The sequence below is a fragment of the Tamandua tetradactyla genome, chromosome 14, assembly GCF_023851605.1.
Source record: "Tamandua tetradactyla isolate mTamTet1 chromosome 14, mTamTet1.pri, whole genome shotgun sequence".
In the NCBI taxonomy this organism is placed as follows: Eukaryota; Metazoa; Chordata; class Mammalia; order Pilosa; family Myrmecophagidae; genus Tamandua; species Tamandua tetradactyla.
Genome location: NC_135340.1, coordinates 13,709,142 through 13,726,935, shown reverse-complemented (window position 1 = coordinate 13,726,935; position 17,794 = coordinate 13,709,142). Strand labels below are relative to the sequence as shown.

The 17,794-nt window shown below is 36.7% G+C and overlaps 1 long non-coding RNA gene and 1 pseudogene across 1 annotated transcript in view; one reads left to right on the top strand and one right to left on the bottom strand.

The window, feature by feature from the left end:
- The window catches only part of LOC143655606 (uncharacterized), a 74,454-nt gene extending 68,638 nt beyond the window's left edge, over positions 1–5,816 (top strand). Inside the window, exon 3 of the long non-coding RNA XR_013162179.1 lies at positions 5,730–5,816. This is a non-coding gene — a long non-coding RNA (uncharacterized LOC143655606). The remainder of the gene's footprint in view (positions 1–5,729) is intronic.
- LOC143656457 (nascent polypeptide-associated complex subunit alpha pseudogene) lies at positions 1,022–4,196 on the bottom strand (annotated as a pseudogene).
- Positions 5,817–17,794: the final 11,978 nt, after the last annotated feature.

Below are 17,794 nucleotides of genomic sequence, written 5' to 3'. Positions count from 1 at the left end.
GGCTGTACTAGGAAATGCCAAGAAGATACTATTAGTTGGTATTTTGCAGCTGGTTCATATGACAAATGTTGTAGGGCTGAGGTCTATAACAACTGTGAACACCAGAGCCTCCATTTTTTAGTTTCTGATGCTTTTATGGCAAGCAAATATGAGCTGGTGGGTTCAGACATTTATCTTGAAATAATGAGAGAAGTTTCACTTTTCTGAATTAGTTAGAAAGTTGGTACTAAAAATGCCCCAAGGTATGGACTGTGAATCCAAGTATATCCATACCAAGTCATCTTTCATTTAAGTCTGTTTAATAAATCATCTTCCTAACTGGAGCTTGGGGGGTTGGGGGGGCGGGTAAAAAAGTTCCTGCCTCTGGCCAGCTGAAAAGGAGAAAAAGATCAGGAGCATGGAAGTTCAAGGAAAGTAATTTTATTTTCAACTTGGGTTTTTGAAATACAAGGAAAAATGCTATTTTAAAAATATTGTTACTTGGATAAAAGTGGCTGATCATAAATGGTTCAAAATAATGAAAAAACTTGTGAAGTTGGAAATGGTTCAATGGACTTCATGGATCACACACTAGACTGAAGCTTTATGAGGGAAGGACTAGGTAGGTGACCACTGATTGTTACATGAATTAAAATAGGAGTCGGGCGGGCCATGGTGGCTCAGCAGGTAAGAGTGCTTGCCTGCCATGCCCGAGGACCCGGGTTCGATTCCCGGTGCCTGCCCATGTGAAAAAATAAATAAATAAAAAAAGAAAGTAAGACCTTGTTGGCCATTTAAAAAAAAAAAAATAGGAGTAAACATTTCAGTTACTTTGAATATTTCAGGTCTCAGATAAGTTATTTTGATCTGGATAACTGGACAAGTTATTTCATTCTAGATGCCACTGCTACAGAGATTGGGCAGGACTTTTTTTTATCATCCAACAAGAAATCATAATTTTATTTTTGTGGAAACACTATAAATTTGAAACTAAGCTGCAGTTACTCTTTTGAAACACCAAAAAGAAAAAGATTTCTCATTTTTAGATGGCTGCATTGTTAATTGTTAGTTCTAAAAGGACATTTAGAAATACCCTCATTGTCGTGCTTGGCCTGCCTTTGCTGTCTATGCATTTGCGTATGCTATGACAGTTCACGTCCATAACGTCCACATTTGTTTCATCATCCTTTTCCTTTTCCTCTCCTTGTACAGTGTGAGTTTTCTCTAATGTGAGAGACAGTTTCACCTTGGACTTTGGATATCTCAGTAGCTGTTAGCTGTGCTTGCTGAGATAAATCATCCATCTTGGTTTTTCCAAAAGCTATGTAGGTATCCGAAGCTGGGCTCTTGCAGACTGCTGGCTTTGCGACGATGGAGATATTTTTAGGTTTCCAGATAGTGATTCTAATAACTCTAGTAACCTGTCAAAAATTCAGTGTGGATATAGATTTCTATGTTTTTTCACTCCAACACTGTTTTGCTTTACTGACTGGTTTTTCACCAGGTTTAGCGGCTGCCACCAGCTGGCCTGTTGCGTTGTTCCTGTGTGGAGTCCTGTTCCTCAGGCTTTGACACTGATTCATCATTGTCCAATTCTGTTCCAGACCCTCTCACCCAGGGGCCATGGCAACTCCTGCTCTGTTGCAGGGACAGTTTCGTGGCTTCACTGAGCATTTTGTGCAAGGCATGCAGAAACAAGTGGCATCAGAAAGAGAGTGAAAGTGTAACCCACACCTGTTGCAGAATATGGGAATGACATTTTTCCCATCAAGCTTCTGGATTCTTTCTCATCAACAATTTTATAGAACATGATGAAAATTTATATTTGGTCACTAAACAGGTCTTTAATCCATTCATAGAAGTAATGGGATTTGTTTTGGGAGCAAAGGTCTGGTAGCTTGATGTAGTCATTCAATCAGTAAATGTTTGTTGAATGCCCACCGTGTGCCCAGCAGTCGCTGGTACACTGAGGATATAACGGTAAATATACTTACACGTATCTTGCTCTTGTCATGCAAACAGTTAAAAATCAACCTAGAATAAGTGCTATCGTGAACTAAAAGCACAGCATTACAGAAGCATGTAAGGGAAGTATCAAATCTAGAGTTAAGGGGTCAGAAAAAGCTTTCTATAGCAAGTAACACCTCAGCTCAAACCTTAAAGTTGAAGAGCAGGGAGCTAGGCGAGGGAGGCAGAAAGAATATTCTGAGAAGAGCTTGGTGACTTTTAGGAACTGAAAGCGCTTCAGAAGCAGAGTAAACTTGGGGAGGCTGATGTGGTGCCAAGGAGGTTAGAATATTAGTGCACATTTGGGACTTTTGTTTCAGGCTAGTGCAGTGGAGAGAGAATGTGCTTTGGAGCCAAACACATCTGGGTTTGAATCTTTGCTCTTCCACTTACTCAATGTGGCTACTGATGAGCCAGTGACCCTTTCTGTGCTTCAGTTTTCTCATTTCTCATCTATAAAATTAGAACAGTATCTACTTTTCAGGTCGTGATAAGAGTTAGAAATAAGTGATTCTTTTATTAACCAAATATTTATGAAATGCCTACTATATGCTAAACACCGTTATAAGAATTAAGAAGTGCAAAATGTTTCATATGGTACTCAGAATATAAGAATAAATCAATCGATAGAAACTAAAAAGGGATACATTTGGGGGTGGAATAACTGTTATATTCTTATGGGACCCAAGAACAGTAATTATTGGGTCAAAACTGAGGATACTTTTAAATGCTCAGCTTTTATTTCTCCTGAAGCTCATAAGGCTCTCAGACTTAAGCTTACCAATTTCCCCCCCCCCACTTTTACGCAAATATAATTTCTAACAAGTTAAAAGCATAACTCTCATACAAATATGAATGAATGCTTGTCAGAGATTTTATACAATTCATGAAATAATGAGAGAAGCAAGAGCATTTGAAGGGCAAGCCTATATGTATTAAAAATTACTTTTTAAGAAAAGAATAACAGAATAAGATAGCTGGAGTTAGACATAAAATTGGGCAGTGGCCCACCTTTAGGGTTGGTTATTATACTCAACAGAAATCTACAACTTTTAAATAATTTCACAGTCTCCAGGCCCTAATCAAATAGGAAATAGCAAACTCAAATTTGCAGAATTAGGTAATTAAATAGTCCTTGGGTGAGCTTTTTCAACAATATGTCTGTAAGATATTGAAAGAACTGTCATTATCCAGCTACTGTACATAGTGTGGCAAAAACTATTTTTTTCATAATTTTTTTCTTATACAAATTCTAAGACTTCCTAAAATGTGTGGATATATATGCATGTTATATAATCAATTAACACTCAAATTTAGGCAGACTTAGGGTACTGCCAAATTCTAAAAATAACGTATTATGTAGGTTAAGAGAGACAAAGGGACATTTTTGCTAAGAAACTATCAGCACAGGGGAGAAAAGGAGCTTATCATGATACTTTTGGGAAATCCTATTAATCTCAGAAACTACATTCTTATAGCCAATTACATGTGTTGTGCATTACATCCTAATGTATAATATGGAAAGATAGTTCACATGCAGGTATTGCCAATATTGTGTGTAACATATTTGCTAAGAAAGAACCATGCCTATTGTCTCAACAACCTTGGAGTTTGAACACACACATTATGCTTCTTATTTTAAGAATAAAGAACTTGAATTAGGAAGTAGTTCAGAAACATGGCCAAGACTGTAAATCAGTGCTGTTATTTTCATCCTAATCTATTTGATCTGACAGGCCAGAGATGGCTGTAATTGCGGTCCCCAGTTACCAGACTAGTTATGTCCCTGAGAATCATTTGTAGGCCATTTGAATGTGACACATTTTTTTCCATAGAAACAGTTCCGGACATCATGATTATGGGTGTAACATAGGGGTTATGTCTCCAGTCCAGCCTGCCACAATCCTTTAGCCCTCAGTGTGCTCATACTTCGGCAATACAAAGCCTTGCCACTGTTCATTTCTACCAGAGAATGAGTTCAGGACTCTGATTTGGAATGCAGGGGACACACTTTCCTGTCCCCTACCTTCTTCTACTTCAGCGCCTGCACTGAGGGTGGAGAACCTTTCCAGCTTTAAACAGAAGACGGTGGCTCTGGCAGTGACTGGGTGGGGAGAGCCCTTCCCCACAGGTAGCCGAGGGTGTTGTATGAAGAACTGGTCTAGAAATTCCTGCTGAAAGTGTCTGCACAGGATCGATCCTGGAACCATAAGGGGAAGAGTTGAGGAGGGGATGCTGAACGACTAGGTTGGGGCCTATGCTGATAATGTTAGCTAGTTCTTAAAGTAGTAACCTCTGGCAGTGGCAGGATGGTCCCTACCTCTTAGTTTGTGCAACAGCTCATGGAACAAGACCCATAGAGAAAACCTGTAGGTACAATGGTGAGAAAGAACCAAGGTGCTCTCTGTTTCTGTTTTTTTTTTTCCCACCGAGTTCAGCTTATTCAATAAACCAGTTGCATTTGTTTAAATCTCCTTGTTGACTTTGTAAAATGTGTTATCACTGAAATGGAAAATTAAACAATATTGAAAAGTACAAAGAAAAATGTAAAAATCACACAAATCCCTTCATCCAGAGATAAGTGTTCTTAGCTTAGAGGTTTCAAACAGAATTGGGAAAACTATTTCAGAAATGACCTAGAAACTATCCTAGAAACTCCTTATTCAGAGAGCCTGGAGTCTAAACCTTAATGGCTAATAATTTTAATATTTCTTCCCTGTTATTTTCTCAAAATAGGTAATGTTACAAACTTTCTCCAATGTTCACTTCCTTATCAAGTTGAATCACATAGTTTTTTCCTGTGCTTTGTTTTCTTGTCCCCTTTCTCCAAATTGATATGTAAGAACTATGGAGACAGGAGGAAAATTCAAGGTCAGAAAGTCTAAGCCAAATGACATAAAATGCTGAACTGTGAATAAGGGCATGTGCCCTTTTCTCCATGTCTAGGATAATCTCTACGGCATCTTCTAGAGCTACAGTTCTAGAGCCATGATGTGAAAATGTAAATTTGTCCTTATTTGATCTCTAGTTTAAGGGAAAATTGAGGACACAGCAGATTTTAAATGAGCAAAATTGCTCTCAATTTAAGCAATATCTGCAGGAAAATGGACCCAGGAGACTGTAATATATATAATGTAGCTTTTAAGATGTGGAGCTTCTTCTTCAAAGATAAAACCAAGCAGCAGAATACAGCTGACAATATTTAAATCCACCTATTTAGCTTAGATTGTGCTTTTACTGAGGAAGATGGAAAAAATAGCTGAAAACCTTATCAAGCAAATTCTATAGAACATGAAGAACGGTTATCAACAGTTATTCATTTCAGTCTCCACCAAAAACCAACAGCTGTTATGTAGAAGTCAAATGTAAATATTTGCAGCAATGTTTGAAAAAAATGAAACATGTCAAGCTTGTCAGTGTTGGAGCTGTTGACCTGTCAATATTTAGCTCTTCCAAGCCAAATCTTTGTAAGCTTAGTTCAGTACATTCAAATATTGAGCATAGTGATTTTCCTACTTTGGGGGATTTAAGCACTCCAGAGTTACTTATTTGTCTCTGGGAGCAAAACCCCCTGGTCTTAAAGGACCTGCCTGGCATAAATTGAGAATCATGAAATTCTAGAGTTTAAAGGTGCTTAGGGATAAAAATCCTAATGGTAATATGGTCACTACTTAAATTTTACTGAAAGTTATGGTAGAGCTGACAAACGCTCACCATAATTTCTGATATCCTTCTCCTTCCAGGCTCTTGAGAAGATGATATGCCCCCACATCCTTCAAATTAGACATGGTCGTGGGCTTGCTTTGATCAAGAAAATGGATGTGAATCACTTCCAGTCAGAAGCATTTAAGAACCAGTATGTGATTCAAACTCTGTTTCCTTGCTGTTATGATCTTTGGAGGCATAGGTTTGGATGGCAGTGTCTTTGGATAGTGGAACCTCTATCTTCTTGGGTTTCTGAGTGCTACAATGAACAGAATTTCCCTAGTGATCTGTGTTGGACAGGAGGTATAAATAAGAAATAATGTTTTGTGTGATATGCATTGAAATTTGGGGGATCTTGGTTGCTGCAGCACAAGCTAGACTAAGTTGACTGATTCTTTACAAAACTTTGTTTTTATGAAAGCCCTTTTTATAGCTGGATAGAAAAAAATATTTTGGTGCTGCGTCTCATATTGCACGAAGATCTGACTTCAAATAATAGCAAATATTTAACCATTTTCTGCCCTGTGGAGCAGCAGAGAATTGACACTTTCCTTCCACATGACAATCCTTAAAATATCAGTACATAAATATCATGTTCCTCCTAAATCCTTTCCCAGCAGAGAAACCTTGTTTTTCTATTGACACATGGTTTCTTAACTATTGACCAAACTCATTACTCTCTGGAAAACCTTTACTTTGCCTATGTCCCATTTAAAACATAATGTCTACAACTGAACACAATTCTCACAGAATTTGATACTGTAGGGAGAACTCATTACTTAGATTTTATGAGATTTGAGTTGATGGTGGATTATATGTATTTTTTAGAAGTATGTTATTTAGAACATGTTTAGAGCTGGCATTTTTAAATGGGTCCCAACATTGTTTTTGGTCAGAGAGAATTTGGTTCCCTCAATTCCCATTGGAAGACGGTAACCTTTAGAGAGCGGTAATATCAGAAATAGCTTGAGCCATAATAGGTCCAACTTTGTACAAAACGGGGTTGAAGTATCTTTTGGCTCAGGGAGCTTAGTTATTTTTCTGAGTAAATATGACATACTAATATGTAGGTTACACAAGCACTGGCTAAAGGACTCTGGGGATAAGATAATTTAATTTTATCTCATTTGTATTAGAGTTGTACTGAAAAGGCATTTTGTTAGACTGTCAAAGGATTTACGTGTGAGTATACTTTGGGGATAGGAAAAACACCCAATACCAAACCACGGAGGAAGGAAGCAGCAGAATATGTTCAGGCAACAGTAAATATTCAATTTCTGGAGCCTAGGACTTAAGCTTTGGTGGCATATGAGTTTAGATAGTCAGGAAGCAGATTTCAGAAGACACACATGTCTTTATAAGGATAATGGATTTAGTCATTAGGTCACTGTTTTCTCAAACTCCAGCCAGAAAATGAACCGTGATTCTGGTTTTTTTTTTGCATTCTATAACCAACCAAGAAAATGTTACTAAGGTAGAGTGAATATGATTTTTCTTAATCACCAAGGCCCTTTTTTGGACATCAAGGCATCCGTGCCCTTTCCCACCTCTGCTTTGCTAAGAGATAGGGAGCCGGTAAGGATTTTTATCAGGAAAGTGATAAGGCCACGTTGGCATTATAGAAAAATAACTGGAAAAAATAAAAAGATAATGCATACCTGGGAAGGGATGAGACTAAAGGTAATGAGTATGTCCTACCTGCATATTGATTTTGAACTTTTGGATCCCAGAACTGTGAGAGAATGAATTTCTGTTGTTTTAAGCCATCAAGTTTTGGGTAACTTGTTACAATAGCCACAGGAAACTAATACAATGGTCAATGTAATTGCTGTTTTGATCAGACTTTGAGGTATAAATGAACAAACTGAAAGGACAGGAGGTTAATGTCTGAGGGCAGAATTTTGGAAGTAGCGGTTTGAAAAGGAGCAGTTTTCAGTAATGACAGAATGTGAATGGGTGGGTGAATGAGACAGTGGAATAGAAGTTTACTGAAGAGAGAAGATGCTCAGAAAACAGAAATAAGAGGGTGGATAGTGTTACCCTTCCAGACTACTCAGAAATTAGCAAGTTTAGAGGAAAGAAAGGAGATTCGATGTCAAGTCATCAGTGGGTAAGGGGATTAACCAGAAAGTCAGGACAGTTTCAGTTGACTGGAGCAGTAAACCAATCTCAAATAAATTTTAAAAACAAAGAAGTCTAGAAGTATGGTTGCTTAAGGAGCTGCTCAGTCAGGACTTCACTCCACATTAAAAAAAATTTCTTTGGCTTTTATCTTCTTTAAATGTTAGTTTTCCCTTAAGGCTGACTTTCCTCCTGGTAGCAAGATAGCTACGAGCAGTCACGAAGAATCCATACTACTTTGTTTGTCTCTAGGGGGAGAGAAAGTGCTGTTTTCTACAATGACTGAACAGAAGTTCTGAGCTTTGCTTTGGTAGGATTACTGCTGACTCAGTCACTGTGGCCAGGTAAATACATGCACTAATTCGGAGGTGGAGCTGATGTCAGTTTATCAGAAAGTATGTGGGATAAGTAGGGGATGGATAGCTAAATTGAACAAAACTTGGGGTTGAGTCAGCAAGGGGAAAAAGAGTAATGAATACAGTTTAGGTAGCTCACAAATGACCACTATAGGATATACAGAAAAAATGGGATGAGACTCAGAAAGGTGAAGATTTTTTTTTTTTTTTTACAAACAAATGGGATGGTAATAGTTGGGAAGTCGCTTTGGGGAATAAAGAAGACATTGACATGAAATTTGTTATTCTGAAATATATGAGGTTGAAGAAAATGGTCAACCTCTCTCTAAATATAAGCTACAAGGGAAGCAGTTCAGGAGAGAAGGCGTTTTTTTTTTTTTTTCTGGTGAAAGGAAAAAGTGGAGGTACAATCAGTAACAGTGAGTTTAGGGAATCCTAGGGAGAACCTTCTGGTTTAAATATGGCAGCAGAGAAGCAGCAGCGCAATTAACTCACACGTGGAATGTAGCAGAAGGAGCTGGTCTGGTTAGACCTTTCACCCTCTCCACTTGCAGATGGAGTTTTTGCCTTTGGTACGCAGTTCAGAAGAGAGTGGAAGTGTGTGAGGACATTTCTATTTTGGAGAAAATGAGAAAAGGGAGCAATTTAATGGGAGGGAGAAAATGGGAGGTGCGAGGAGAGGAGACTCCTTTGTGAAGTCTTTTCTAGTTTTATTTGAATGTGCTTTCTCTATTGCATAAATAGTATTTTCCAAGTTGAAAATAGCTGAATAAGAGTGAGCCTTAATTCGGATTACTGGGAGTCCTGTATAAACAAGAGGAATTCAGGCACAGTCAGAGAAGATTACAGCTAAGAGCTACAAGCTGGAGGTCAGCGGAAACCGACGAGGAGATAGCCAGGTGATAGGAGGTAGCAGACAAGCTCAGGAATCCCGAGGATTGCTGGCAGCCAACAGCAGAATGTTACAGACTCTGGGGAGAGCACATTGCTTTGTAAACACCTTGATTTTGGACTTCTAGCCTCAAAACTGTGAGCCAATAAATTCCTGTTGTTTAAGCTAACCTAGTATGTGGTATTTGTCATACCAACCTAGCAGGCTAAGGTAGTCCTTTTCCACAGTGTGTCCTCTCAGAATCTCGTTCTTATGTTGAGTAAATTAATTTAACCATTATGTCTGAATGGTATTCTCAAGTTTTCTAATCCAAACTCCTATTAGTTTTTTTTTTCCTTTCAGCATTATCAGTTTCTGCCTCATGCGGGTGTTTGAGTGTTTGTCCTGGGCAAGGTGTCAGTCATATTTTCAGAATGCAACCTATGTTGGCTCCCTTCCTATACTTGAGCACAAAACTGTTTCTTCTAGAGTTCTAGCACAGTGCCATCGGCAGAATATGCACTCAAATATTTAATAAAATAAATGAACTTGTGGAAAAATGCAAATCTAATTTTATTAGCCAGTTATAGGGCAGTGGAATAATGGAATAATGCAATTTAACTCATTATTTTTTGTATCTGGGTTATAATCAAGCCAAGCATTTCATAGCACCATACTGTTAGGAAAGAGGTAACATATTTTATACTTCAGTGTTGATTTAGCAGGAAGTGCAAACTGGCAGCATGCATGCCGGTGGCCTCCCTCCTGCAGCCATACTCGCTAAGTACCAAGAACTGTTACGTTAAGCCTGGATTCTGTCTCAGATTCCTTTTCAACACTGAACTATTGACAGTTACCACAAGTGATTAGCGCAAGCACATAATATTGAATATTTACCTGTACATTAGACTAAGTGACAATATTATAGAGAAGGCATGAGTTCTGGCTTAAATCATTTTAAAAACTGCTTTCTAGTCAAGTGGTAAACAATTCTTGTTGAAGGATATGAGTCTAATGTTGTTTGTGGCCTTCATGAGAGCAGAAGCAGGGAAAGGTAAGAGTATTTCTTGTTTTTAAATCATAAGTTGGTTGAGTCCTGAAATATTGTAAATATTGCGTAGTCCTCAAATGCAGATGTGGAATGTCCTTTGGTTTGGGCGAATGATATAAACTCTTATACCTGATGAATAGACTGAAAAATCACTCTTCAGTTAGGATGGTTGCTACAGTAGATTCTGCCATAAATATTTTATAAACAATAATGTTGGAAGTTTTACTGTCTGATCCAGTTGCATTCTTTAAAAACTTTGTTTAAAAGGTAAAACTGCTTACTTTCTTCTCAGCTACATATAATATTCCTAAATACATATTTTATTATCCATCATATTAAACAAAGAAGATAATGGTATTATAAACACAATGGCTGTTTATCTAATGGAACATGTTTTAGTTTTACAAGGCTGTCTGTGTAAGCCATCAAACTTTGACATTTCGAGATAAAAGCCTTAGAAATAATCAATTATTAATTTTTAAAGATATTGTAAAACTGTTCTAATGGCAAAAAATCAATAAAACAAAACTTGTCATGTGTTTATCATGTTAGGTATATGAAGAAATAAGAACTTATACAATTATTTTTGCACTTTTAATTGTTTATTCATATCCTCATTGTTGACTTAATTTCGTAAGTGAAGAATAGTCAATCTCCTGAACTCATCTAAGGGAAATAATTCCTTATGTAGAAAAGAGTAAGCCTTTTATTGCAAGAGAAATTTGGCTGCAACATTTACTGCTCAAGAAATCCATTATTATTAAGAATTTATTTAAAAGGTCGGGTAGAGGTTCAAATTTTTCAAAAGTTTTTTTCACAGACTTCATAAAAGAATAATTTTAAGGTCAAGATGGTTTATAATATAGATTTTTTCCTCTAGAGTAAATACCAAAAAAAGTGCTTACTATTAAGCCTTTAAGGAAATTTAATCCTAGAAATAGTGAAGCATAAAATTGAAGACATGAGAATAGGAACTGATTTGTTAAAATGGCCAAATCAATAAAGGTTAATGTCAAAGAACAAAACGACGTATTCTGATGAATTCCCATGACCAAGCAGATTGATATGGTGTTTCGTTTCTTGATCATTTCATTTATTTGCAAAGTTTAGAAATTGAACTGTGTGTTTCAGCTGATGAAAATTATATTAACTTTGCAAGATATGAAATTCACAGCCTCTCTTTATTTGGAGCATTGAGAAAGAAATTCCGTGGTTTTAAAGTAAATCTACTTTATGTAACCTTAAAGCTTTAAAATCTGTTTAATAGCTAAACAAAGCAAAGATATCTTAAGACAACTATATATTTTTTGTGTTTGAATATATTATGCTGACTCTTAGAACAAAGGAAAACTATTGACATATTTTCATCTAACAATTTTCTTCTAATCATATCCTCAACTTATATTATTGTGGAACATGCACTAACTTACTAACCTTTAGTTAGTAATGGACATTGGACCATTCTGCTGAAACAGGACTGATGTAATTTAGTTTTATGTAATCAGAAAACATAGTAGTACCCTCTTAAGTATCTTACTGCCAAAGGGAGAAAGTTAATGAGGAAAATTATTAACTGGTATTCAAAGAGTGAAATCATTCGTGAAATGTATTTCATTTTTTATGAAATGATATTTACATATATTTAATATGAAAAGAAATTACAAATTGCCTATGGAAGATTAAAATTGGGTAATTGCTATTGTGATAGGCAGAATAATGGCTTTCCAAAGAGGTCCACATTGCAATCCTGTGGATATGTGACTATGTTACTGTTATATGGCAGAGAGTGATGAAGATAGCAGGTGGAATTAAATTGCTAATTAGCGGACTTTAAAATAGGGAGATTATACTGGTGGGGCCGATGTGATCGTAAGCATCCTTAAATATGAAGAGGGAGGCCCAAGGGTCAATTTCAGTGTGATCTCATGTAACAAAGAATGAATCCACCATTATTGCTAGATTTGAAGATGGGAAAGGCCCATGAGTAGAAAAAGGCAAGGAAATGGATTCTCCCCTAGAACCTCCAGAAAGGAATGCAACCTTGATTTGAGCCCAGTGAATTTCATTTTGGACTTCTGACATCAGAATTGTAAGATAATAAATTTATGTTGTTTTGTGCCTCTAAATTTGTGTTAATTTGTTAAAGTGGCAATAGGAAACTAATATAACCTATGGAAATAATTTTTTTTCCGGCAGTTTCAAGATTAAAATTTAGACCAATAGAAGGGACGGCATCTAATAATGATAGAGTCATCACAGCTGCTATTAGCAGCATTGGCTACTCTGCTTGAGTTTATTGAGCCCTTCCACATGCAGAAACTCATGTGCCCTTCAGTGTCTAGGTAGAGGCCATTACATCTTTCACAGCTGAAGTTAGGAAGAAACTGAGCTCAGAGAGATGATATGACATAGGCAGAGACAGTGTCCAGTCCCTGGTCTTCCCTCACTCGAGACTGGGTCCTTGTGCTTGTGTACCAGTCCCAAGCTGGTTTGTTTGTTTTGTACGCCTTTACTCTGACACATCATTAACTATCATTCTTTTTTTTAAGAAAATATTTTTATTGAGAAATATCCACACATGTACAGTCCAGCCATATTATACTGTTAATGGCTCACAATATCATCACATAGTCGTGTATTCTTCCCCATGATCATTTTTTGAACATGTACATCACTTCAGAAAAAGAAATAAAAAGGAAAAAACTCATACATTCCACAGACTTATCCCTCCCTGTCATTGACCACCCAAAATGGTAGTATTTCAATCTACCCATTTTTACCATTTATCTCCTCCTAGTATTTATTTATTTATTTATTACACACATCTGTTCATATCCTGGATAAAAGAGCCATCAGACACAAGGCTTTCACAATCACACAGTCACATTGTAAAAACTATATAGTTATATAATCTTCTTCAAGCATCAAGGCTACTGGAACACAGCTCAACAGTTTCAGGTACTTCTTGCTCTAATACACCATAAACTAAAATGGTTTATCTATATACTGCATAAAAAATAACCTCCAGGATAACCTTCCAACTGTTTGAAATCTCTCAGCTCCTGAGACTTTATTTTGTCTCATTTCTTTCTTCCCACTTTTGGCCAAGAAAGCTCTCTCACTCCCATGATCCCCAGGAGTCAGGTCCCACGTTGCCTGGGAGATTTATACCCCTGGGAGTCAGGTGCCACGTAGAGGGGGAGGGCAGTGAGTTCACCTGCAAAGTTAACTTAGAGAGAGAGGTCACTCTAAGTAGCAAAAGAGGTTCTCTGTGGGTGACTCTTAGGCATAATTATCAGTAGGTTCTGTTTCTCCTTTGTAGGAATAAGCTTCATAAGGGAAAACTCCAAGATTGATGTAGACACGGCTTTAAGCAAATGAAAGGGCTGTTTCTATTTCCAAGGACTCAATTACAGTTTGGAGTACAGTTTGCAGCTACTTGGATTTCACGTCAACCTTAAAAATTATGAATAACTTGAACCTGCTCTCAATAACTCTTCTAGGGTTTCTCTGTAGGTAGATAAGTACACAGAAATTACAGAGCTTCTTGTGGATTTTTACTTTGAGACTGAAAAATGATGAACAAAGTCATTTGTTTTCTGAGCTAAGAAAATCCAGTACCTGTTTAACTGCTGGAAAAATGGTGAGAATATATGATTCTGTTATAGTTTAATTTTTTTTGGTCTCAATTTATTTGTATAAAGTCATTTTACTTTGAGCTTAGTACTACTAAACTATTTTTTTTTAATTATAATTTATGTCAGCCATGGAATAGAAAGTTCTACCCCATTATTAAAGATTCACAGGGAGTCAAAGGATTGGATTCTGCCATGGAGCAAAATAAAATAGTTGGTCAGTGTTGCGTTATGGCTACAAGGGTGGATCCCTGGGTTTCAATCCTGAACCCTTCACTTACTAGCTGTGTGGCTTTGGGCAAGTTATTTATCATTTTGTGCCTCAAATTCTTCATCTATAAAATGGGGATTATAAAAGTTATTAATGTGTAAGATTTATATGATAATTAATTGAGATAATATTAGGAAAGTGTAAAAGAAGAAATATATAGAAACTAATGAGAAAAATGCTATAAAAGTGTTAGTTATTATCATACAATTCCAGGTTAAGTTCATTATCAAAGAAAGGGAAGACAAACTTCTTTCAAAAATAGCGATATCTAGCTATGATATAGTTAAGCTATTTTTACCCCAATTACCAGTATTACTAAGGTAAATATTATTGAATGTGTAATAAAAAAACTAATGATTATTTGATATATTCCTTATAATTTGTTTACTAAGATATAAGATGGTTTATTTTCAGATTGAAACTGTTCAAGCATTCTTTAGTAGAGATGACAACCTCATGGAAATAAAAAAAAGAGTGATATATTTTTGCCAGTTCTCTTTTCAACATAATGTAAGGAGAGTTAAACAATTTCCTAAATTGCCAAAACTTTGAAAGCTTCAAATCATAGTCAGTTTTATTGTTTTCTCCAATTTATCTTTATGATTGGTGACAATATTCATAAGTAAAAATAACCACTTTATGTAGTTTATGGCATGCTACACAGTCAAAAAAATCAATGAGCAGATATACAGTGTGAAAACTTAGTTAAAATAAATTTCTTAGATTTACAATTGACATTGCTTTTAAGGCACATGTTTAAATAATGAGCAAAAAAATAATAAAGTTAATTGATTAAAGAGATATTTAGATCTCAGGTAGGCAGTCCTGGTTTTAAATCAAAGCAATAATTATCATCAATAAAATATGTGATTAATATACTGTATTTTTGTGTTTACATATACCATTATTCGTTGGAAAAACTTAGACTCATTTTATTCATTACTTGGGTATAGTCACTTTTAAAGACATTTCCACCTCAGAAGATGAATATTTACTTCTCATAAGCTACAAAATGTCAATGAAATTTCAGTTGCAAAGAATTTATAGTATAATGATTGCTGGTCTATTAAGGTTGAAAAGCAACAAAAGAATTCTATACCCAGTGTAATAATTGTTATAGCAGTAAGATTAAAACTTGTGGGATTTTTGTCACATGTTCAAACATAGTTGTATGAGATAATGCTATCAAAACTCAGTAGATTGAAACTGTGGGTCAAGATATCCCTGTAAGTTTGCCTTTTGAGTCACCTTGTCTGTATCGAATACAGAGCAATGATGATAAAATGTATACAGAGAGACCAAAACAGTAGTTGATTCAAAGAAAGCTACTGGAACATAAAGCAATGAGCAAGGCTGAATCTGAAGCGTTTCTTGGTTAGGGGTCAAGAAACAGACAAAAACAACTAGGAATTGAACTGTGACAGGATAACAGGGTTTAGGAAAGTGTTGTGTTCCCCTTTGTTGAGCAGGAGGTTAAAAACAGCTTCTGTTAAATATACAAGGCCTGTGGCTTATATATGCCTGGAGGCCAAGGAGGTGGGAAGATGTAAACTCGTCCTTGCAGATGGGCGTTGAACCAAGCTTCAGCCTGGCCTGATCACTGGGTCTGTCATACTCCCAGTGCACTCCCTGAGCAGGAACTCCAGACTGGCATTATAAAGAGCCTGTCCTGACCAGAGGGCCTAGAATTTAGGCAGCAGCCACATAGACTCACTAGTCATAGTGCTTAGGGAGAATAAGTGTCCATCTAAAAATTTATAGTTGTTAAAAACTGTCTTCACTGTAAGTGAAGCCATAATACAGATGAGGGTAGTGGTGGCAATTTTCCCGTTGTCTCAGAATTGAAGCTGTGACCAAAGCTGAGGAAAAAGGTGCAAAGTAAATGGGGTCAGCCATCTTTGGTGGGGATTTAATGAAGGGTACCAGAGCGAGCCTTTCCAGTGGCTGTTCCATCCCTCATCAGATGACGAGGAGGAATGAGAGAAAGGAAGTCATCCTCTTGGGGAGGGACATTATAGGTGGAGGTAATGATATTTTACTCTAAATCCAAGGAAAAGAAATCACAAAGGAGCTACAAAGGAATGAGTCACTTCTATAATTTAGTGGGGAGGTTATGCCCAGTACTGCCTCTGTCCTTCAGGGGAGCTCACTTTTGTTTTTGGTGAGTCACTCCACCTAGGTAGAGTGTCGGATGTTGCAGGCCTTCAAGAAGTGGGGAAGCACAGAAAAGGTAGAGCCAAGAGTTTGGACCGTGGTGAGTCTGCATCCACATTGTTTGGCAAAGCAAAGATGAAGACATTTTCCCAGGAGTGCAGCAGACATCACTAGAGGTGACAGAGCTTTAACCATGCTATAAGCATGTTTGTACAACCTCCAAACAAGGGCAATACTTTGACTGGGGAGATCCCAACAAGTGGAGCAGAATGGATTGCTGTGGGAGGAAGGGAATAATGGAGCAGGAGGTTTACCAGAGTTGAATCTCATACATCAGGTGTGGTTTTAGTGAAGAGAGACACACAGATACCGTGGGAGCCAGCCCTGTGTACAGCCCCACAGAAGGAATCTAAAAACCATCAGATTATTTACTGTGAGCAGTCACAGATGATTTCTGTCTTTATTTTTATTCTCCCCACTGTAATATCTGACCAGAAGCATAGGAAAGAGGGCAAGGGAAGATAGGTTAAAGGCATACGTGTGGGAACTAAAACATATTAACATGAACTATATTAACTTTATTATTTTGGTATAGTTTTGGTATAGTTTGGTATAGTTTGGTATATATATATAAAGTATATTTATATACTTTATGAAAAGTAGTGCATGCCTCAGTCCGTTCTAAGGTACTAGAGTTATCAAGATGGCTGGGGAGGAGGTAAAAATGAACTTTGAATTGGGCTGAAATTGAAGATTAAACAGGACCGAACCTAAAATATGAGCTTCAGACTTTTTAAACTAAAATTTGTAGAATCATAATGGTGTTGTTAACAAACAAAAAGTATGAAATTACATAGAAATAGTTCTAGCAGAATATAGGCCAACATTTTTTGGGGGGGGGTTATATATCATCACTGAGTGATATAAAACAAGATTTGAAATGGAATGGTATATTGTGATGGTTAATTTCATGTGTCAACTTTACTAAGTTATAGTGTCCAGCTGTTTGGTCATGCAAACAATGGCCTCTTTGTTACTGTGAGAGGATTTTGTAGATGGATTTACATCATTAGTCAGTTCATTGCATCTATGGCTGATTGCATCTACAATTAACAAAGGAGATTCTTCTCAGCATTCTGGAGTCTCATCCTCCAGTCAGTATTGGATACCTTAAGTCAAGACCTAAAAATTTCAGCAATGGGAAGGAAGAATTTCTGCCTTTTCTTCAGTCAGCTAGCTTAGTTTCTCCTGGAGAATTCAACTTCACCTTAATTGGAATTTCCAGCTTCTGGGCTGCCCCACAGAATTAGTATTTGTAAATCCCCTGGTTGCACGAGGCAATTCCTATAATAAATCTCTTATTTGCATAGGACATATATCCTATCCTGTTTTTCTGGAGACCCTTGATACATATTTTATATAATGAATGGGAAGATTCAGTATTATAAAGACATGAATTCTTCTCAAATTTATCTGTTAATTCACATCAATTTTAATAAAAATCCCACAGGGTTTTTCATAGAACTTGAGAATTGTATCAGAAAATTCATTTGAAAGGTCAAGTAACTAAGATTAGGCAAAGCAAATTGAAGAGGAATAACAGGGAGAAGAGATGTTCTCCTTTTTATAATCAAAACATGTAAG